The sequence below is a fragment of the Urocitellus parryii genome, unplaced genomic scaffold, assembly GCF_045843805.1.
Source record: "Urocitellus parryii isolate mUroPar1 unplaced genomic scaffold, mUroPar1.hap1 Scaffold_53, whole genome shotgun sequence".
In the NCBI taxonomy this organism is placed as follows: Eukaryota; Metazoa; Chordata; class Mammalia; order Rodentia; family Sciuridae; genus Urocitellus; species Urocitellus parryii.
Window position 1 is genome coordinate 3,651,001 of NW_027554068.1, and position 23,346 is coordinate 3,674,346.

Consider the following 23,346-nt stretch of genomic DNA (forward strand, 5'->3'; position numbering starts at 1 on the left):
CTATAACTTCTGAGCAACTGCTTCGTTCAGCAGGTTTTCAAATGAGCACTTTTTCTTTGATAGTATCTGTTAACTAGCTATATTTCTTAATCTTCATAAATGCCACAGCTTAATCACTTTAACTCCTTTTAATCATCTGCTAAATCAGCAGTCTGTTTTTCTTGGTTAACGTACTCCCTCTGGTGGCCATTGTCTAAAGTGCAACAGCTCCATAAGGAACTGTATTTCTGTGTAAATGACTTGGTTCAACACCCCAGATGAATGGATTCTTTCCAAAAGATTGGGACACTTTTTATCTTTAAGTTGTTAAACCTCTGAAGCAATGAAACTTGCATCGGTGAGGAAGACAAGAAGAAATATTTTTAATTCCCCCAAGGATCTACAAAACAAGGAAGATAATTACCTCCCTCCACTGCTCACAGCTTCGCCTCCTCTCTGATAAGTTACTAGAATGTTAAAAAAAAGGAACAATTAATAGACACATTTATATATCAAAAGCTATTACATTCACAAGCATCTTTGTACAATGGAATTCTTTATCCCTTCCTACCCAGTAACATTGTAAAAATCCTTACAGGACATAGCAGTTTTCTAATTCAGCTAATAATTTAAAATTCTTATTAAATTAAATATGCATCATTCTTAGCCTTAACAATATTGAGAAAAGCAACAGTAAAATTTCAGCAGATTCTTGGTAAATGTAACTATTATATATTTATTTGTACATTAGCATTCCCATAGATTTTTATTTTGAGTGTACTAGATCATACCACTTTATAATTCTGTAGGTATAATCTTAAAGTCTTGCCCTTGTAGGTAAATATTACAAAACCCTACTAGATTTTCCCATAAGATTGAGAACCAGTGAGACAAAAAATAGATGTTAAGCCCTTCCAAAGACAAAGACGTAAAGTTGTGACTATAGATGTGACCATTTTTTAACCTATTTTTTCTTATTGTGGCTTTTTGAAACTCATACTCATTATATTTTCATAACTATATTTTCATAAAATATGGTTTAATGCTTTTGAAGGCTTTCTCAGCTAAATAAATTTGGGGTATAAAAATAGAACTGTACCACAAAAAGATTTGCACATAGTTAGGCAAAGGGTTAAGAAGATTAGCTTTTCTGTAAATACAGACACATTTTCTAAGAAGAAATGTATTTTTAAAAGCTGCCAAGTTCTGCTACTTAGAAAAACTCCAAACTGAGAGTCTGCTTGGGAGAGATAACTGCTCCCAGTGATTCCAATAACTGGATTAAAACTGAGGCGGCATAACTACAGGTACATCTTTTACTAGAGGTGATGTGAAAGAAGAGGATCCACTTTGAAAGAAACTGAATAGAACAGAATATGAGGACTCAGACTTAGGGAAAATGAAAAGTTTTATCTTTCACATGTGCTGGGTATTTTGGTTACCTTTCAGAATACTGATTCTATGGACAGAGAATTACAAGGCAGAGAAATTTTTGTTGGAAAACCTAAAAGCTTAAGTTAAGGGAGGGGGGAATGCATTGCCAAGTATGAAAATAATCAATAAGATGATTAGCATGTTAAATCATGCTGAGGCTAGAAACACTGTGTCTTTTTAATGGAAATACATGCAAATAGGGCTAAGATGCAACGTGGAGTGGTGAATAAATAAATGCATTGGATGGATGAAAAGCAACACCAACCATTTCTACTTCAAATGCATGCCTGCCGTGTGTAAATGAAGTATTGTATTCCATTTAAGTCCTTTCCCCCCAGTTACTGCTGAAAATGAGATAAAACCAGAAACACAATAGTACAACACATGCCAAACTAACAAAGGATAGGAGGAGGGTAAGTGCAAATATATACCTGTTGGCGTGAAGGTAAAGGATGGGACTGAAAATCAAAACAAAATATAAACCAGTTATTAAGCTGAAGAGAAAGGGAACATATCACATTGGTATGAATCAAGCAGACAGCTGAACATAAAACAAATGTAAATAACCAAGCCAGTAGGTCTGAAACTCTGATATATGAATAAAACCCAATATGAGGTTAGAAAAAGAAGCTTGTCTCTACAGGTACCATTTTGAAGTGTCTGACATTCTAGTACCTTGGGAGGGGAGCTGTGCGTTACCCTGTGAATGACCCTGCATTTAGCAACAGAGATTTAGCTCATGGGCTCCAGTACAAACAGGAATCCTCTGCTATTAATCATTTCCAAACACTGGATGATGGATTCTTAAACAAGTATTATCAGGTGTATGCTGGAACCTTATCTAGGAATCTGAAAGTAAATGCTTATTAAATGGACTAATAGGTGCACTTAAGTATTTATTATTGGAGGAAAGAAAGGAGAAGAAAGAGGAAAAAGGGAGGGAAGGAAGGAAGGAGGGAGGGAGAAAGGAATGAAGGAAAAGCAAAGAGAATCATAAAAATCAAAACGTCCTATAAGTCTGATGCCTTACACAAACAGTACAACACTACATTTTTATCATTATAAACATTTCTGAACGGATAGAAAAATGTGTGGAGTTTTAAACTTTGATTTCTGTGTCATAATTTACATTTAGAAGCGTGGTTGAGTAGGCTGAACATTTTTCTAATGCCACGCTAGAAGCTAAACAATAGAACAATAACACCCCTCTGAGAACCTTCACTCTCTCTGCAGTTATAAATCTTAATCTAATCAATAATGCCTGAAATTGAACTTCAGACCTCAAAAGTAGCAGCATGGCCTCCCCCACTTTTCCTATCTTCTATTCCTGGTGTGGGATCACACCAGAGCAATTTGCATGTCATTTCATAAAGGGAGGAGACTGACATATTTTCCAATCTTTTCCCCTTAATTTAAAGTAAATGCTGCTCTGGATGAAAAAAAAAAAAGCAAGGAAATCCACATTACACCCTTTAAGGTTAAAGCTTGCCTGGAAAAAAAAATCTTTACAACAAACAAACTAGAATATTGATCACCGATCATGTATCAAAAAAGCTGCCAAAATGCATTTTCCATTGTACATTTGAACAATGATAAGAAATTTACTTTAGGATTAGAGCTCTGGGTTTGCAAAGTGGAACACATAGCATCCTCTACAACTGTCACTTCTTACCAAACCACTTCATCTCTGAGCAGACTGGAAAGAACAACAACAAAAACCTTAATGCTGTGTACCCAATTGATACACTGGCCTTCCTCTGCAGCACAGCAGCCCCTGTCTTAAGAATTCCATTGTGTTGTCTTTCAGTCAGATCTTTTCAGAGAGTCAATGTAATTTAGCTACATTCAAAAATTCAGAGCCATAGTAACAAGTCTTCATAAAAAGAAAAAAAAGGTACATTTGAAACTAAAGCTATTCAAGCAAGAGTGGAGTGCTTGAACATTAATTTGCAATCACAAGGACACGGGAAATATGAAAGGTCCTTGTCATTACTTCTCATAGATAACTGCTAACCCCAGTTTGAGGAATTGAAGAAGAAATGAAAAAAAAAGTCAGCCTTAAATGAAATTTTCGCTGCTAGCACACCAAAGAACAACTTAATTTTCAGAGCTTCCAATAATAAATATAATGAACTCTGTGTACTGAGTGGTGCTGATGTAATATGTGGATGTATGTGGATGGAGCCCCCAGTGTCCCAGCAGATGTCACACCTATAGCTATACGTAAGGGGAAATGCTAAAACAATGCTCATGAGTACCCAAAGTCACACTCTGGCTTGATATTTTATGTCAAGAGGTTCTTTTCATTTATTTAAAATATTTTACTTCCTGTTTCCCTGAAACCAAACAAAACTGGCATTGTGTTTGGCATAGTAAAATTTAAGATACCCAAAATGCACTTTAAAAAAAAGTGCATAGACATAGAATTTTGAAAAAGTGCCAACAGGATGAAGTGAGGAAAGCAGAATCAGTGCTCATCCAATTACATTTGTAATTATGTTCTATGATTTCTGCTTAAACAGAAGCTAGTTGAAAAGACCAGGATATTAGTTTAAAGGTCCCATAGAAAGATCACATGGGCATTTGTCAGCATGCTCAAAGGACATTAGTAAAGAACAAGGAGCATTTCAGAAAGGAGAGTTTTCCTGTCACATTCTTAGACTTCAAGACAATACAGAGCATTAAACTGTTATAATCACACAGCTATGACACTTGATCATGACAAGGAACACTGGATTTCACTGACTGGCTGTTTATGAAATGGAGTTAATGGGGCAAGTCTGATGAACAGAAAATTCACATCTAAATGTTAGTTGCTTTTCCTTATTGAAATCAGATTTCTAAACCTAGTCTCCTCCCAGAATCCTGCCCCTTCCCCACTCCACCAAACACATTCATAAACTCCGTCTCTGCATGGATTTGCAGTCAAAGGTTCTATTTAGTAACACATGTGCCTGACATTGTTCTCTTTCTATACATAATGAGCACCACTCTCTTCTCAGTAACCTCTAAGCCCTTGTTTTCCATTTCACAGGCAGGGGTACTGACATTTTGCTTCATGTCTAGGTAGGACACATATCTGAAAAAAAAAACATATTTCAGGGTGATAACGCTAAGGCAAATCTATGCATATGAGGAGACTGCTGCCGAGCCACAGGCAGGAGGCACATGGATTTATTTCACAGTATTGATGATGAATCTCTGTTGACTCTTTTTTCCCAAGACCTCCAGGAACAGCACAAATATCCCACACTGTTGACACAGAATGTTTTATAAATGTGTAACGACATTCAAGTTTTACCTCGTCTTGAAAATTTCATGTGATTAGAGAAATACTCTGTCCAAGATACACAGAAAATGTTCTCTTAGGAGATATGTAGACCATTAGGAAAAGAAAGGATAAGTGACAGTCAAGGAAGGGATGACTTAATTTCTTGGTAATTATCTTTAAATTTGCTTTGCAGCAAAGCAAAACTTTTTTGTTATGTTGGCTCTGTAACGAAGGTGAATGTGTAATTTTCAATCCAAACCATGGCATTTTTTGAGAGTAAAATGCAACACTATGAATCATTTTATTGAACTAAAGACATAAAAATGGACTAAAATCGGAAAACTAGGAGGCCACACAATCTACAGCTGAGGTATGACGACCAGAGTTGGAGGATATATTTGGGGGAGAGGAAGGAGCAGGATTATGTGCCTCAATGTTTAGATTGTCAACAATTCATAGGACTTGAAGATATGTAGCCAAGGTATTTATGAAATATATTGGCAGAGTCTATCTTTGAAAATGTAAATAATAGCAAATATTTTTTTTCCTAAAATTATAAAGACATACGTAACAAAATCATCATCATTAATGGACAGTATATAAGACATTGGATTGCAGGATCTTAAGTCTATGAATGGAAAAGTACTAACACTCTTCCCTCCCTAGGCAGGACATCCCTCATAATGTGATCATATTCACTAAGAAAGGACTGCTTCTAAAAATAATCAAAGAAATCTCTCTTTTTGTTGCTTTTCAAAGGACAACAATCCCCTTAAAACTATGTGAGTTTAAAGACCCAATTTATAATTCCTGTGACAGGGAGATTACAAATTTCCCCCAAGAAATAAAGTAATAAAATAATTGCCTAAGAGAAGAAGGCCACAGTATCACAGACAAGCCTAGATGTACCTTAGTGAAACATATTTGAAAGGATCTGGGTCCTAAGAAACTGATTAACTCTGTTGTACTGCCACAGGAGAGTTGTTCATATGCAGATATCATGATAAAAGTACTTTAGAGAATTGCTGTATATTGAAATAATTTAACAGGTAGGATATGTGTCCCTGTGAATCAGGTGGAGTCAGGTGTAAAACTAAGAGTTTCATAAACATATTAAAATATGAAAAACCTGAGAAAGCGAATACCTTTCCTGATACCCGCGTAAGTACTAGTAAGTCCGTTCCTCTTCTTCCTGTGTCGGTAGAGCCAGATGCTGAAGACCATGAAGATGATCCAGTAGGCTGCTCCGATTCCTGCGATGAACGCTGGCTGCTTCACCACGTCTGAAATCTGCTGAGCAAGGCTGACCTGGTCCTCAGGTGACACAGGGTTCCCATGAGAATCTGAAAGGCCATCTTCTGATGAGTTGGGAGTAAGACTCAGTGTGATGATGTAAGAATACATATATGATGTAAAATACCTGTCATTATATTTTGTTAATTTTGGACCATGATTTCTCTTTTTCATTCTGCATTACTGCAGGGAAGTGAATGAGTTCATGAGATCACTAGTAAAATTCATTCATTTTAATTTAAAAGAAGTATGGGTGTAATTTTGTGTGATCTTAGCTGAAACAAGGACAGTGGCACTCTGTTTTCTTTTTATTTTACAAGTTTGTGGGATCCTGTTTAGATTTAGTTTCAGAGAAACAATGCTCACTAATTGAGATAAATATAAAAGTGTTAATACCATAAAATGCAAACCCCCAGCCAAAACCAAGAATACTTTAATGCAATTATACAAATAAATAACAGGTACTGAATATTATATGTATAGAAAAGGTTGAAAAATTCTCAAAATTCTATAGAAACATCAAATATGTGCTGTAAAAAGGCTTAAAATAAAATTTTACTTTTTCTTCAGGCTAGATATTGAAAAATGGTGTGTGTGTGTGTGCGTGCATGTGTGTGTATTTGCATACTCCTCCCCAAGATTATATTGCAACATCCTTCACTGTCTTAGAAACATATTATTTGAACCCACGATCAGAACGTCCTATAAAATTAAAGATCATTAAAACACAATGACAGATTAAGATAATGTTACCATTGTAAGAACTATGAATAATCTTTCTTTTAAAATAATAACCATCACCAGCAATAGATATAAGAAAAGAACATTAAATATGTAAAAGAATTATCAAGTGTTATGAATAGTCAAAAAGACATTCTTGGTTGGATATTTTGATTCAAGAATTAAAAATTGATGGAATATATGGCTAATAAAATACGCTTATTTTACATTTATGTCTTAAGCCTACGGTGATATTTTTCAAGCCCGCCATTACTCCAGGTCACACAGAGCAGCCTGCAAAGTCTTTGTAGAAAACGCAAGACTGTCGCTCTTCCATCAAAGCTGTATGTCACTTTGTAGACACCTTGTGATGCTAGTCCTGAGGTTGCCCAGTGGGGAGAATTCCCAGTGGTGTCTGTAGTCTTAATGTTCTTCCCCTGCAACATCTGATGACATAAGAAGGGGCTTGTGCATTTCATTAAGATTGGGAGATTGGGGCTTCCTCACAATTATTAAATCATTTAACTTGGAAAAGATTCATGTACCACACTTTTAAAATTTTATGTTGCTTCTGCATTCATTTTGAATCTAAGATTAAATACTAAAAGAAGGGTTTAGTTACCGGACAGAGTTGCCAGCTCTCTGCTAACTCCCAATTCCTCAGTAAGGTCAGGGCAGATATCCCCCTTATATAACTGCCTCCTGGTGACCACCTCCCCATGGGCCACAGAGATACCACCTCCTGGACTCATCATCCACAGAACTGACAACTCTTAGTCACAGCACGACCCCATGGAATCCTTCCAGCTTTCTCTAAGAACAATTAGAACTCCCTGTAGGAAACCTCCTTGAACAACAAACACCCTGAGCACCAATAAAACCCTCAGCCCACAGGTCCTCTCTCTCTGTCTCCCCACCTGCAGCCACCCCCCCCCTGGCCGCTCAGTGGCCCCTGGGCCTTCTGACTGGCTCTTGTCAGCACCTCTGCTCTTGTGGATCTGTGAGTAACCCACTCCTGCTATTTCATGTGTTCTGTTGCTTCACCCCTCTGAGTTGAATCTGATTAACACACCTGGCAGGATCTCTCCTCCCAGCTGGGGCTCTCCCAGAGAGGAGCTATCTTAGCAGGTCAAAAAAGCCAGAAGGGCATCTGCTGGTTGAACAGTCTGCTGTGAGAAGGACACCCAGTCACAGGGTTGGATACTTAGGCATTATGCTCTCTGTCAGGACAAAAGAGTATCCCACGGGCTCCATGTAAACATCTACAACCAAATCCCTTGGAGCCCTGTCAGGTGGGTTTATAGCTGCTTCACAGATCTCCAGACCAAATTTGAGAGAAATACAATCTGCTAATGTAATACAGTCTGCTTTGAAATAGAAATCTTTCCAGTCCAAAAATATATTTTCCATAAAAATAATTAGTATAACTCATTCGATAGGGATAACAGTTCTTGAAGAAAAAAATCCTACAGGTTTTCTTATTAAATGATATTGCATCTTAATATGATAATTGGCAGAAAAAAATCAGCAGCATTCAATAGCTATGGAAACAGCCTTTCTCTGTGAAATGCTGAATTCCTTCTGTTGTGTGTATATATGTTGTGGGGGGAGGATATTTCCTTTTTTTGTTTTTCTTGATTCCAGATTTCATGCTATGGAGGATCAAGACTGAAAACCTTATTTTCACAAGCAGTCACCTGCCTTCAACTGTTTGTTGACTGAAAGTTTTATTTCATGTTCCAGACCCTTTTATCTCTGGTTATCCTAAAAGCACTTCATCCTCTAAAAGTTCACTAACCAGACCTATTCTTTTTATTCCTAATACATCCTTTGTATCTGCTAGGTTTATAGACTTTATGCCTATTTGCGCAAGTTTATCTTGGGTAGCTTCAGATTTTATGGAAACAGCCCAGAGAGGTTCCGTGGAGCAAGCAGATGGACCTAACAGAATAAAGTGCAGTGTGACTAATGAATTAAAGCAGCCCCTCTCTACCTCAGGCTTTGTCTCCCTGCAGCTGAGGCTATATTAAGATCTGAAAAACTGGAACCCACTTATAATTTCAAGGAAATCAACTTGACCCTTAAATCCCATGATTTAAATCTGCAATAAATAAAATTTACATATGGTTCTTTTTCCAATTCATCTTCCCAAAACTAGGACTAAACATCGTATGTTCTAAAAACAGGTAAACAGTATCCACAATGGTTAGGGTCATTCAAGACATACCTTTTAATTTCAGTTTTAATAACCTAATGCTGACATTTGAAAAAAGTGGACAAATATTCGAATATCAGCTATAATTTTTCAATATAAACTCCCCTTCCCCATGTTATATAACATTGCAACAGATGCATCAAACGATTTTTCCTAGTTTCCCGTATTGCTTGAAATAAACCAGGAAGCTATTTTTGTCTAGAAGTTTTTAAATAATCATTTAAAAATGTGTAACATGGAAAAAAAGAGTCCAAAAAAATAATATAAAATTCTGGCCCAGATTGTGACAGTCAGCAAGCCCCTACTGTAGGCTTGAATGGGCCTCTCATAATTGACTGCTGGGAGGCAGCTCCTGGCCGCTGCTTTCATTTAGTCCTCGTTCACCTTCTTACAATCACATCAGGCATGAGTCATGTGCACCTTTCTAGCCTGCACCATTTCAAGCTTCCCATAGAATATATATTTCCTTTCTTGCATTCTGTTGGTGCAGGGACAACCTTGGAAGCCCACATTAAGAAATTAGGGCTCTTCAGCTTACAACCCACAAACACTAGGTGAAACAGAGACCTACTGGACAACTGGAATTGTAGTAGACTTTACTGTGTTATGTCATATAAACTTTGCAAGTTTATGCATTGCAGCAGCTAGCATTGTCTTAACAGTGGAACATTAACAATATTTTCAAAATAAATATGAAGTTCTTTAGGTATTGCAACAGAGTTAATCAAAGTCAAATGTTTCTTTTACTTTTATTATGAAATAATTCCAGGATGTCATTCATACTTCTTTAATATGCCAAAATAGTATGTACTCATTTGTGAAGCATAAAGATTGCTACAAATGATCCTTTTTCATAATTTGCATCTGACATAAAATATTACTGATGCTTAACTTCTGATTTGCAATATAAAGACACAAACCAGACTGTATACTTCTTGGCCTCTTTCCTAATTTAAATGTTAACTCTTAAAATCTGACCTTTTTCTCCCCACTTCTTAGTTGCAATATTGTTTTATTGGCATTTCAGTTGTTGCTTGTTTACATGTAAATAGCAATCACTTACTAATTCATATAGTATGTTCATAATAGTTTGCCTATAGTGATCTCTAGTAATGAAACACAGGTCAGGTTTGCTGTTTTTTTTTTTTTAATTTATGTATAATTTTCAAAACACAAATTGTATTTAAATTTGAGTGATTAGCATAGAAACATTCCAGTGCTCTGACATCTCAACTTATCTTCTTCTTTATTCACTGCAGTGTCCTTGGACTTGATTAGTAGTATTAGTTAAATAGATGAAAAAAATTTCCACAGGGCCCCAGTTAGGATGATACTGAATATTACCTAACTTTTATTTGAACTATCATCTAAAATGTATATTTGGATAAGGTTAGTTTAGTTATAAGATATCTACAGTCATGCCTCACATAACGTTTCTATCAACGAGGAATGATTTCTATTGACTGTTGTATAAGATGATACTGGCTAATGACATCACATATATTTTAGTTTGTGTAACTACACTCCGTGATGTTCACACAAGGACAAAATTGCTTACCAATGTCTTTGTTGGAAAGTGGCCTTGTTGGTAACCAAGGCATAACACTGTATGTGAGTGTATTTTAAGTGAAGCTAACACCACTGTAGTTATAAGCCTCACTTCTGAATTCTATTAACTTCCAACAGTGGCTCAGACACATGTAAAAACAGCAAAGCAGGACAAGTAGTACAGTGACAGACTGTGAAACTGGACTGCTTGGACACTCACCTAACTGGATGAATTGAGGCTCACTTTTCACCCCAGGTCCAGCACCAGTGCTGGCTGCCACTTCCACACTGTACCGGATCCCGGGAACCAGGGAGGGAATAACCACAGAAAAGGTAGAACCATCTACTGTCTTGTTTATATGGTATCGGGTTTCATTGCCCAGACACCAAACCTGGAAGAAGAACATAATGAAAATCAAGCTGGTAAAATTTCCAAGATAATGCAAAGATCCACAGAGGGTGAAGACGGACTTTAGACCTTGACCCAGTTGAGATGCCGCATGAACCACCAACACAAGGTTTCAAAAAAGTCATTCTTCTCCAAGAGGGAGCTCTGAGAAGACTCTTCCAGTCAAGCCCAGTATTGGTAATAGCTGCACAATTGGAGAATTGTAATAGTTACACTTTCTCAAATATCTTAAAGGATTGTATAAGGTGAGTCTACAAACTTTTGCTTGAAGATAAACATTCCTCTCAATCCACATCATATCGCATATCATTAGGTTTTTATTCTTTTTATTTAAAAAAAATTTTAATAGCATGAGGTTATTTGTCAGGAAAAACAGGACTCTGCAAAAAGTTATACATATCCAGGTAAAGAATAACAATGTGTGTAAAATTATTCGACATTTGTGTGATAGATGTGGTGCCCAATGACCAGGCATCAAAGGTGAGGAGGGAACTCTGTCTGACACTTCAACAGTTCTCTGGGATAGAATCACCTGGTACTGTCACTTCACATTTCGTATCAAACTCATGAAGTGGTTGATTTAAAAGGAGAGTAGTTTCTGCATAATACAAAGAAGTATGTATAAATAAGATTATTAAAAATAAAACTGCACTCCAGGAGGAAAAAAACCATCCTAGGCTTTTATTCAGCTTTTGGTACGCTGAACTAATATCAATGAGATAAATTAGCAATCTGGTATTATAGTTAAAGGAGAATATTAACTAGTCTTTCACAACATCCATAAGATCATAAAGAATAAGAGTACATACTCGAAGTGCAAGAAAGACATTCTATAATGAGAAAGTTGTCGTATGCCTCATTGACTTTGATAGTGATATTTGTGATAGGAAATTGTATTTGGATTCAGTTTCCATAAGAGAATAATCCGTGCAGGAGTGAAGAACACTCTATATTCCTTATGATATCCTCAAGCTAAATATAGGATTAGCTTCAAGTGGACTACTGTCCACACTGGAATAGGAAATGGGATTTTAAATTAATCTAAAAACACCAGCATCCTCTACTACTTGGTCAATAACCTTTAATTTTGTTCTTTGAAATTTAATATTATTTTCATATAGTTTCAACGTGTAATGCCACCGAATGGTCAGACACTATATCAGGATCTGACCATTTGGAAATAAAGACTCCTTTGTGAATCTTTTTCCACCCAATTACATTACACAGCTGAACCGAAGCCACAAACTGATTTTGTACCAGTCAATCAGATTCTGAAAGGCATTTTATTATTTTAAATTGACCATGAAGTTAAGTGAAATCCACCCTTTCACATTTCTTGAGGAAAGAAATGAGTTTTGACTCTTAGGGGAAAATGCCTACATTATACAATTTTGCGTGAGAGCTGAGACATCACCTCATTTTAAATCCTTAAAAATCTTCTGTAACAGTCTATTTTTCCAGACTGAAACATAGCATCCTGTCACTCACCAGTATTGAAATAACCTTGAAACTTGTGAGAAAGCACTTAAAAGTATGGATATTTTTACCTTCTAATAACTCAGTTACGCTAGAAAAAGCCTTATTCAAAATATCTCAAAACATCCACAGTGCATTTGTAGTCATATTTTAAATATATTTTAAAGCAGCCCTATTGATATACTTAAATTTCACAAAATGTTGTTTTTTAAATTTGATTTAAAAATAATTTTAAAATAAAATATCATAACCAAAATTAAGCTTAGATTGGTTTTTAGTTATCAAACAAATAAATTTGCTACTCAAAAGAATGTATGAGAGATTTATCAGGATACACATGTAAGGGACCTGTCAGATCAACTGCAGTGATTCTGCTGTTGGCCTATACTTGAAAATCCCTGACCTATACTAGTGAAGGTAGATATCCTATGTCCTGTCAATGGACACATATCAAGGTGTGTCTACTCTAACCTCAGTTATGAATCAATAACTTCATATCACCTTCATAAAATCAGTTTCACATCCTAAACAATGATCTGGAATATTTACATATAGAAATTAATATTCTAAGTATCATTATTTAGCTAGTCAACTAAAAAATGACTCAGACATCAGAGAAATACAGATCACTCAGCAGAGAAGTACATCTTTTATAGTTAAAATTCTTCTAGTATGTAACTGTCGAAAAAGTACACATAAAAATGTACACATATATTTTCTATTTATATTTATCCATTCTGACAGCACATTAGGATCATCCTATAATACAGATTCATTAATAAGTTCAAACACAATCTTTCAGCTAAGTCTCATGTCTCCATCTCAGTTTTTGATGCATCTTGGCATGCTTGAAAATATTTGCCTAAAATGAATCCATGTTAAGATTGTCCATATTTATTGAATAGAGCTGCTTTATTTCATAGGGAAAAATAATTATTCAGAACCACTGGATTAAATCAACCGATAATACACACATGTTTTAAAAGTTTATATAAACATACGGAAATTTATAAAGGACTATTTCCTGAGACATGATATTTTGTTTTGAAACAAAAACAAGAGATATATAAACATATGATTTCCACACACACCAAAATTATTTTTCCAACTTTGTTCGAAGTTTCTAAAATCTCAAAGATGTAAATGATTTAAATTAAATTAAAAAGTTAGAAAAAATCTGGTAGAAAGTGACTCTCTATATAGCCAATTCCATAGTGCAATCCAATTCTGAAAAATATGTTAAAGCATTTTTCAGAGAGGAAAATATTATTACCATTTAAATTTATTGATTTTGTAGAATTAGATGGATGTGTAAGTTTTGTAACCATTTGGACTCTCTCTAGCATTTTTTTTTAAGTAACTTTTCTAGCAAAGAAATTATTCCAAGACTAGGTCTATGAATAATTGTACATGTTGGTAGTTTTACCAGCAGATGGCGCCAAATATCTATAAACAATTTATTTAGCTTTGTGAGTAGAAGAGGGTGTCCATCAGTAAATTAGCATATGTGTATTACCTTATATTCTTGAACCATTCCATTTTGAGTGTCTTCTGGAGGTGGCTGCCAGCTGACAAGAATTGCTGTTCCATTTCCATCATTCTTTGATACAGTTACACTTTGGGGTGGGGCACTTGGTGCTATTAAATTGTTTCAAAAAGCAGATATATTAAAGTGTGCTACAGAACACTGAAAAGCAGATAATTAATACTTATTAATTAATATAAGTAAATATCAATAGTGAACTGATTAAAATTAATATTTAAAATTAAAAAGAAGTATATGGATTTTAAATTCAATATCTGCATGATTCAAAGATGTAACCCACTTAAATGTTAATAGTCCAAAATTACTTTTTTCCCTCAACCTTACCAACCTGATGTTATTGTGAATTTCCATAATCAAAGTTATATATATTATCTCCATGAAACATGAAAGGACTTCTATTTGTACTTCTTTGTAACCCTAATTTCCTGTTTCCCCAAAACATGGAAAAATATAAAAAGTGAATGCTAATCAGGATATTAACCACATCCTATCACTAATCCAAGAAGTGGCAAGGACATATTAGGAGACATTATTAATGTTTTTATGGAGTGTAGTTGTGACACAAAACTATTTACATAAACAATACTTTTTAATTTCTAGTTTTATGGTAACCAGTCATACTGGTTTGCCTAGAACTGAGGGATTTCCAGATAGGGGATGAAAAAGGACAGAATGATAATTCTGGAAAGTCCTGGAAAACCCAGGTGTTACTCACCTTCTTTATAAATCATTAATCAAAGTAACATTCAATAAATGGGTGGTGGAAAGGCAAGCAAATTGAGAGTGAGTCCATCTTTGAATGTGGACTGGAGTTCTGAGTAATTCAACAGACCCTGTCTATGTCATTAAGTAACACAAGGTTCACATTTGCACTTTTTTAATGTATAGGCCACTAATAAAGCAAGTCAACGCTTACAGCATTTTGGTTTTTCTATTTAACCAAAAATAGTTGTTCTATTTAAACAAAATTTCTTAACAAAGTATGTTTAATATCAAGACAGTTAAACAATGGATTCTACTATCATGTATAGCTAAAAAGAATCCATTTTAAAAAAAAGACAGTTAAACATTCAAGAAAGACACTCTTAACATTTTAACAACTCCAAGTTAATAAAAGCCCAACAAATCTACTGCAGTGCACAGATATCACACACTCCATATACTTGCCTTCTTCTAAGGTTTTGGCAAACTTGATTTGGCTATCTGCTCCTTGAAATTCATTAAAAAAAGGGAGAGCCTTAATTTCATAGTTGACTCCCTTTCTGAGATCAGGGATAACCACACTATTTTTGGTTGGAGTTCTCACTTCAAAAACTAACCACTCCGATTCACCATGATTGGCTCCAGATGGCCGATAGAGAATTTTATATCCTTGAATATACTGAGATTGTTGGTCCACCTATTAAAATAACAAAAATAAAAATGCAATCACTCATAGCTTTTTATTGCTTATTGCAAAATAATAAAAAATGAAGTGCAACAAAACACATTTTTTTTTCTTATCAGGTTTCACCCTGAGTATTTCTAGTTCACCTAAGTTAATACTTAAAAAATCTTTTATCTTTTGTAGGATGATATTAATTTCTGTGCCTTATGAATAAATATGAAGTGTCATAGCAGTTCTGAGATATATCATCTAGAGACACGTGAAGGTCAAGGGTATGTGTTTTACTACTTCCTGATCTTAAAAGCCTACTTAATACTACTTGGAAATATTTCTAAGATTAAAAAAAAATCCTTTGATAATGGGCCTACCATAAGTTGCAAATTCATAGTTAATATTTTGGAGTTTTGTCCTCTGAGAGGGGTAGAGTTCATTATTTCATTATATAAACAAAAAGAAATATACACAAATAAGAAGCTTTTATTGATAAAAGTCCGTCCATGGCTACCATAGTAAATGACAGTCATGTGTTACATGAGAAAGCTGTCATGGCATAGAAGTGATCAACAGGTAATTAAATTATATCTTATATATATATTTATATATATTATATATATATATATATATATATATATATATATATATATATATATATAATGATCTCAGACAAGCCACTTGCTTATTAAGACTGAGATAAAATATTACAAGAACAACTCACTGTCCAGTGCACTTCAATTTATGAGGAAGAAAGGATGGTGGGATTGTGGAGGTGCAGGACGACGTTTCCCAGTTCTCTCTGGACCTGCTTGTGGTCCACCCCCTGACTTGTCGGTGGAACATCTGCAAGGATTCAAGAAGACCCTGTCAGGCTCCGCATCATGCTAATGAACTGAAGCAAAGCAGCTTGAACCAGTCCTTTCAATCAGAGCCACTCTTAGAAAAGAAGACTCACTGGGCCTAGGAAGCCAACCTGTGCTACAGAACAAAATAAGAACAACTTAGCCTTTTCATTAGGTTCAGAAGACTAGGGACCTACAGAGAAAGAGGAGGGGAAGGGAACAAGTAGAGGGCCTGCAGAGAGCCCGAGGGCAAGAAACAAAAAGACAATGGCAAATAGTAAAGTGTAAGGGCTGCTCCCACCATGTCATGATCATGTTCACGCTGAGAGTGAGGCTAGGCAGTCCTCTCCGAGTCTGGTATAACCTTCCAGAAGGATCCCAACTTTAAAAAAAAAAAAAAAAAACAGAAGGATCCCAACTAAGCAAGGAAGACAACAACCAGACCTGTTAGCAGAGAGTTGGGCAAGGAAGAGCAGAGAAACATGGGCAGCAGAAGCAAGCCCAGAAAGAAGACCAACAGCTACATTTCATAAGAGAGCCCTGGTCTCTTCCCAGGCAGGCAGGGTGGATAAGGAAGTGGCAGCAATATGGGATGCAGAAGGCACTACTGAGGCCAATAAAATAAATTAGATCCATGAGCAAAGAGCACTTATTAACATCATCTTAATTGATGATGGTTTACGTTAGTTATTGTATCACAGTGAAGAATGCTTAATAAAGAGCATTAGCCATTTTGCAATGGCAGTCTTTTATGTGTTATTTTAGAAAATTTCATATTAGAAAGAAAAATAGAAATTGATGCCTAGAAATGTAATTTGGAAATGCTTATGAATTGATCCTTTTATTTTTCTTGTTCTCCTCCTGAAAGAAATGTTTTATAATTCAGAAAGGCTTTTCCCCACACTCAGAATTGGACTGGCAGGGAATCTTAATATTGCTCTATCCTACAGCTTCACAGGTACTGGAATCCCTCTATGCATTGTTCAGAATTCACCCACTATTTATAGTAACTGTCATCTTCTTATCAATATTCTATACACCATCTTTCATTCTGTGTAAGTGTACATTTCCTTTAAATAATAGGGCTCAAGAATGTTTCAAGGACACGAAATGTGGAGGTAGAATAATAGCAATAGAGGTGACGGCCACCCCATCCCAACAATGACCACCATCCACCCAATTCCATCCCTGGCTGCCAGTTTCTTAGCTCCTCCTCCTTGCAGAGTCCAATCTTGCGCTTGGTGACAAGGAGCTAACTCCAATGTGACACAGGTCCGTCTACCTGACTCCTATACTACAAACCTGTTCTCTGTATGTATGCATGTTTAACTTTTGGTTACAGCTCATTCATTGGTGTCTCCACTTGGGGAAGACTCTGGTGCAACCATATTTCCCAAGTGGTTATAGACACCATGCCTGTTCCCTTGGAAATCAATTGCCAACAAATCTTCCCTGAACTTTCTGCATGATTTCCTTTCCCTTACAGCATATGCATTCTGTCACCTCCGATAGAATTTTTTTTTCTTTTTTAGGTCCTTTCCAAGATTTCTACTATGATCATAATCCTCAATTGGGTTGTACAGTGTCTCAAAAGCAGATTAAGAACTAAGTAATAAAACACGCCTCTATTATTTTCATTCATTGGTTGCTTCTTGTGTCCTGGAGTCAGAAAAAAGCATGTTATCGTCCAGTCTCCTAAAATATTAAGGAAAGGATGTCATGTTTCCTCTAACACTTCTTTCTTTTGGGGCTAATCATGCCAAGAGCATTGCATTTCCTCTGTGAAGTGATCTTTGGCTTTCCATGCACTGTGTTCTCTTAAAAGTCCATCTGAAAATGCAGTGCTCACAGCAAACCCATCACTCCATTTGTGATTTGACCAGTTCGCAGTGAAAGAGACGACGCCTTGATCCAGAAACAATTGTGCTATTCCAGCAAAAACAACATTGGCTCTTTTGGCGGCTATATCACTCAGGGGTTACAGATAGGTGTTTGAGTTGACTCCAAACACCAAGTCTGTCCACCTCCCAGAGCACCAACATGCACACACTTCTATTCCTGTAAGCCTAGAGTTCTCAGACTGTCCTTTTAAAGCTAATTTTTTCAACCTCAGTTCAAGTACCTGACTCTTTAATTTGCTCTGTTAATTTCAATCATGTTAGTGCTGGCTCTTCATTCCAGTCTGTCAAGATATATTTGATTCTGATTCTCTCACTTGGTTGACTAGCTCTCTTTCTTGGTTTTATGATAGCTGCAAATTTTATGAACTTTATTTTTAATCTGGACACTGAAAGAAACAAAAGTAATTATGGCATTTTTTTAAAAAAAAATTAAATCTATGCTCATATATTGATTTATTTATCCTGCATGCTTATTTGTTGATTAATTTGTTCTGATAGAGATTAATTCAGTCTGGGTCCAGTCCCGAAGAATGCACTTATTTAGTTCCATTCCAAAGGCAAAAAGACCAAAATGCAGAAGGATTGCCTATCTTCCTCAATGTCACAGAGCTACAAGACTGAAGAGCTGAGATGAAAATGTCTTTGACTTCCAAATGTGTGCCTGTTTCCCCATATATCAGTTTCTGGTTGACATAGATTCATTTCCCTTAGATTGTTCCTCCCGCTATGCATAAACAAAGGGAAGTTGATTAAAACTTTCTTTTCTAAAAAAATTAATATTCAGATAAGATATTAACTACCCTTACAAATGACAATATAGATTATAAAACCGTTCACATGAATGCAAGATAGAATCAGATGAAGTAGTAGTATGACTTTTGGTTAGAGTCCACTAGATAGAGACACCTGTACTGGGGACAAAAGTTTAAATTCATTTTACAGCTGCCATAGTTTCTGCATTCTTTACAAATGCGTATCCAATATTGAAAACCTCAAACTGCCTCAGGGCGGGCTCCAAGTGTATTAAAGCTCCTGATGAGGTGACTCATAACAGCAAATATAGGCATCTGGGTGTGTTGAATTCACACAGCCAGAGACAGACAGACGTGGGCATGTTCTTTAGCTCAGCTTGCTTTCTCTTGAATTCTGAGGCAGAATCCCTTCCATAAAGATTGTTAATACACACATTTGAAAAGACAAAATGTGCAGACCCCTTCTGAACCAGGAGAAAAGTTGTTCTGGTCTTTTAGTCACCTTGCACATAATTTGTTTCTTTCATCAGAACTAATTTGTGATTTTTCCTTTGGAAATGTTAACTTACAAGAGAAATGTTGATTCCCCTCTATGTTGGAAAAAGAATTTTGTATTTCCAATTAGCACCTCTAAGAATTATCTTTCCATGCTAATATAAGAACAAGTACATTTAATTGCAATGATATAGGTTATAAGAAAGGTAAAGGTTAATTCAAATGATTCTTTTTTTAATTTCAATGTAATATAAGAGTCTCTATCAGAGCACTAAAATAATAAAAATGAGCAAGAGAGTAAAAGGTAATAATAATTTGTCAGGCTGGGGATGTGGCTCAAGCGGTAGCGCACTCGCCTGGCATGCGTGCGGCCCGGGTTCGATCCTCAGCACCGCATACAAAACAAAGATGTTGTGACCGCTGATAACTAAAAAATAAATATTAAAAAATTCTCTCTCTCTCTCTCTCTCCCTCTCTCTTTAAAAAAAATAATTTGTCTACTGAGAGATAAAATAATTTCTCTTCAGAGAATGTAAAAGCCATATCCAAAACAGTCCAAGTGAACCAAATTTTGAGTTTTAAATGGCTTAGAAACAGCTTTAAACATGTCCTTTTTAAAATTTTTATCTATTTCTTCAACCTACCTTTGATCAATCTATAGGTATTTTACATTGAAGAGTCTCAAATATTTTGGCTGATATAATCAACAATGAAAGACCAGTCAAACAAATATAAAGACCTAAATATTTTCCATGCTCTGTAGGAGGGTGATTGGACATAGGAATTAAGAACAAGTTCCCAAATATCTCCTACATTTGTGTGATTTTGAAAAAGTATGACTTGATTAAGATAGAAATTCTGAAAACTCACCCAGAAGGTGATGAGTACTGAATTTAAACATAAATAGTATATTCAACGTTAAATACAATTACCTTATGATTAGGATATTATATCCACATATATCTATATTTAAAAATCAACAAATTGAATATAATACACAAACATTCATGTAATATTTTTGCCTTAAGAATTTGTATTTTTATGAGAAACAGTTCTCTCTGTTATCAACCTTACCTTCCTATTCCTAAAACAGAAAATAATAAAGTTTGTGGACACTGTGTCTGTGTATTTAAAAAATTAGTTAAGCAATTTGAACAGACTGTAAATGTACAATCCTAGCATTTAGTACAAATGATGTGCCTGTAAATTATAACTCTAAGGATAAGTAGGTGTCACCAGGTTAAGTAAATCAATATTTACCTTGTGTTTTCACCGGGTCTGATATTTGGCTTGGATCACTAATTCCATAAGCGTTAGCTGCCCTCACAAGGAAAAGGTAAATTGCACTAGGTTTGAGTCCTTTAATGGCAAATGTTTCTGTTTTCACATTCTCTGCTACGGTCTGCCAGCTGCTACCAGATGCATGGCTAAAGACAGATACAGAAGTTAGAACACGCATATTAAATGCATAATTTTTTTAAACAAAAGAACAACCAAAAAACGTCCTTTTCACTCTACCTGAAGGCTTCTATAATATAAGATGGTGGAGTTGCTCCTGAATTCAAATTTGGTTGCCATGATAAAGTGACTGTGTTTCTGCTGACATCTGTGACTTCAGGTTTTGAAGGGGCACTAGGGATTAAATTTGGGTCAGTAGGTCTCGGAGGTTGAACTGGAACTCCAAATTCTAACAAGTGGGAAAGAAATAAAAGGAAGCTGTTTATCCATGTACAGATAAGCATATAAATGTAGATGACTTATCCACACATCTACTCAGGAACAGGATGCTTACTTCACCAACTTACCATAAAGTAAACAACTAACTTTATTTTCAGCCTCTTTTTAAGGCAAAAACAATAATTTACCTTGGACTTCAATGTAAGCACTCCAAGTGGCCTCACCACTGGGGGTCGATGCGATGCAGGTGTACCGACCAGTGTCACCCAGCTGCAGAGGCAGACAGAAGATAAATATTTGCAACAATCAAGAGCTTACTGGGCTGGAAAAGCAATTACAGGTTTGTATATGGTCCATGAATATGGATAACTGCATTAAAATTCACTAAGTAGGAACATTCCCTTAATCGAACATATTTTTATTGAATCTAAAACATTACAGGAGGACAGGAAAAAAAATTATATGATTATTCTCATTGTATAATAGAATATAGTATTAATTACATTAACTAAAAATTTACAATTGACATTATTATCAATACCAGGGACAATAAATAATTGCTAAGGTATATAATTCTTCAAAATCAAAGGGCTAATCTTTATGGCTAAATTATATCTCTATGATTAATAAGTCACAAAATAAGGCTTATTGCATATTTTATCACTGTAACACTTATATGGATATTTGAGACAAACAGATGTTGTAGAAAAAGAATCAGCATGAAATATTTTCTTATAATTTTTTAAAAAGTAATCATTCTTATTTTCCCTAATTTTTTAAATGAAAACTTAAGGCAGTCTATGAAGTATGAAGCCAAATTCCTGCCTGAATAAACACTCTCTCGCCCTTCTGAAGATGGAATGCCAAAAAACAAACACAGACCACACATTCAATTTCAAAATCATTAGCAACTCAATAAACCTCTATACTTCTGCTTATTGTAATAATTCTATCTTCAAGTAACATTTGATAAAACAAAACCCTTGTCATCTTGCTCTGGCAATTGCAATAACAAAGTCACAACAGTTGTAACACAAAAGCACAACATATTAACTTCTGAGGCATACAGAAATTAACTGTGATGCTGATTCAAAATTCCAAAGAAGCCACCCACAATAGGTAATAAAGCTATTTCAATTTATGTTTACTGCTGTCAAAACTAACTCTTTCATATGCTTTTTTAAGGAGCTTGTCTTGACCTAAAAAAGAAAAAGAAAATCAAAACAAATAATACAGTCCTGAAAAATCTGATATGAGATATGACACCCAGGAAGGTAAATTCCTAAATGTTTCCCCCAAACCTGTGGGCTTTCAATCATTTAACATTCTGATTTGAAATGCTTAGTCAGTGTGTGCATTGCTTTATAGGTTTCTTTGCATGTACAGTGCTTTGGAACTGCAAAATTTTGAACCAAATACTCAAAATAGAAGAACGGTAAGTACACTGCACATAAAATATTACTGGAATATAACTTAGAAAATGCATTATGAAATGACTGCATCATACCACTATTTAGAAGGTATTTTTTCCCCCACAAATTCCCATCTACTTTCCTCAACAGGTTAAGTTATTTTTTATCCTCCTCCATAAAACAAAAAATTGCTTTTCATGGGCTAAATTATGAGTCAAATCATCTCAAGTGCATATAGTAAAATGCCTGCAAAAAATCAAGCATCAAATAAAAAATACATTCATACTTTCACTCAATATTTCAATCATGCTAAGAGGTCTCAACACAAGTTTCTGGAGACAAGAACAAAGTGGAACAAAACAGGAAGTCCAGTGTGTCATTGGAAGTTTCCTTTGCATATCGGATCTGCAACACTCCTGTCTCCAGCTGTTTGATTCGGGAATCTTGGGTTGAAACAAGGATTCCATCCTTTCTCCACAGAATTGTGGGCACTGGACTGCCTGTGGCCACACAGCTGAGGACTAAAGTACCATCCACAGCTACGGTCTGATTCACAGGACCTTGTCGAATGACTGGGGGAGGCCGGTCTGCAATCACTGCCAGAAGAAACAACAGGAAATAGATTTCTGCAACTGGAAGCAATTTTTCTAATCATCCAAGCAATAGCAGTTGCTGCAGGCTTTGAAACAAACTGAAGATAATTAAACAAATAATTAAAGTAGGAGACATGCATTATTCAGAATGCATTTATATGATGCACTGATTCAGAATATTAAGAAGAGATACAATGTCCTTTCAAAGGGCCAACCACTGACTGAGCTTGCTGCATTGTCAAGGAACCTATTTAGGAGTTCAAGAACTCAAAGAGGATTGTGGATGGTGAAGTAGATAAGTAGTGGTGCACATGGAATACTGTAAACATGAAAAAAACTGAACACAAAACCAAATAAAAACATTTTTCCCAAGGAAACACACGAGACAAATTTTAATGAATG

General features: G+C 35.5%; 1 pseudogene; it reads right to left on the bottom strand.

The window, feature by feature from the left end:
* Nucleotides 1–23,346, bottom strand: part of LOC144252700 (roundabout homolog 1-like) — a 145,775-nt pseudogene that overhangs the window by 46,855 nt on the left and 75,574 nt on the right.